Source organism: Lobosporangium transversale (genome assembly GCF_002105155.1).
Source record: "Lobosporangium transversale strain NRRL 3116 chromosome Unknown BCR41scaffold_12, whole genome shotgun sequence".
Classification (NCBI taxonomy): domain Eukaryota; kingdom Fungi; phylum Mortierellomycota; class Mortierellomycetes; order Mortierellales; family Mortierellaceae; genus Lobosporangium; species Lobosporangium transversale.
In genome coordinates this window covers 884084-885605 of record NW_019028990.1, presented here as the reverse complement: position 1 = coordinate 885605, position 1522 = coordinate 884084, and the positions used below count along the sequence as shown (strand labels likewise).

General features: G+C 41.8%; 1 non-coding gene across 1 annotated transcript; it reads left to right on the top strand.

The window, feature by feature from the left end:
* The first annotated feature begins 1107 nt into the window (after positions 1-1107).
* BCR41DRAFT_t50 lies at positions 1108-1190 on the top strand. The gene has a single exon. It is a non-coding gene; the product is annotated as a tRNA-Leu (tRNA).
* The last annotated feature ends 332 nt before the right edge of the window (positions 1191-1522 follow it).

Genomic DNA, 1522 nt, shown 5'->3' with positions numbered 1-1522 from the left:
TTTTGCGCGCATTGTCCATTTATGAAATCATCTTTTAGCACTTCGTCCAGCTTTTTATTATCATTTTGTTCATTTTCTGTCAATCTTTGGTATCATTAACAGATCTTTCCACTTCAAATGAAAAAATCACTGTCTTAAGAACCGGGGGGTTATACTGAGATGCCCTTAAAAACCGCAACGAGACGCAAATACATAGAACACACTGAAGTGTTGTACCAAGATAAAGGTAAGGAACACTTCAGGGACGGAGAGTCCACTATTTATTATAGCGGGGAGGATCGGGTGGCTGAGCTCACGTCCAGGCAGGACGGGGTGGGTTTGAGGGTACCACTATAGGTATACCTCTGGTCCTACCTACCATGACGTCACTTGTTATAGGACGTGAGCTTAACTTGCCTCGATTTAGGACACAAGTGTCGTAAATGACGCCTATTCATTTACCTAAATATGTATTTCCTTTCAATTTATTTATTTCCTATCATCCTATTTTCTACCATTTTTAAATAGTATTTAAGTAGCTTTTTCCTTCACTGCAAAAACGGCATCTCTCTTCTTATTATCGATGCCCTTTTGCAGGTGAGTTTATCTTCATTATTCTCATTATGAATTCTCAGAAAATTAGCAGTTATTAAAGATCTCTCTTCTTATTATCGATGCCCTTTTGCAGCATCCTCAAAATCATTCAAAGCATTACTTAGGATCACTATCGTATCCCAAAACCACGAGGCTCTTGCCCAATTCTTCATTTTTCATTATTACCTACTAGTTTCCAGAGATCACTAGTAGATGCTCTACGACACATGTCCTAAATCGAGGCAACTTAAGCTCACGTCCTATAACAAGTGACGTCATGGTAGGTAGGACCAGAGGTATACCTATAGTGGTACCCTCAAACCCACCCCGTCCTGCCTGGACGTGAGCTCAGCCACCCGATCCTCCCCGCTATAATAAATAGTGGACTCTCCGTCCCTGAAGTGTTCCTTACCTTTATCTTGGTACAACACTTCAGTGTGTTCTATGTATTTGCGTCTCGTTGCGGTTTTTAAGGGCATCTCAGTATAACCCCCCGGTTCTTAAGACAGTGATTTTTTCACACAAGATCTTAATGGAGAGATGGCCGAGTTGGTCTAAGGCGCCGCGTTAAGGCCGCGGTCTATTCGTAGGCGTGGGTTCGAATCCCACTCTCTTCACCATTTTGTTTCAACGAGTTTTTGGTAGGATTAATCTATTTGGCAACCCTTACCAAATATAGTAATTTTTGCCGAAAAAAGATATTTGCACGGGCCCGTACACCTCTTATTTGCACGGGGGCCGTACAAATATTTAAAAAATCTATTTGCACTGCCCCGTACACACCTTATTTACACCGCTCCCCCCGTGCAAATAAAAAAAAATTATTTGCACGGGGGTCTTTTTTTTTATTTGTACGGGGTCTTTATTTTAGCCCTAAACACCATAACCAGGAAGCCTTCCATGACACAGGCTTAGATCTAGAGCCGCTGCCTAAGCATCAAATACTGAC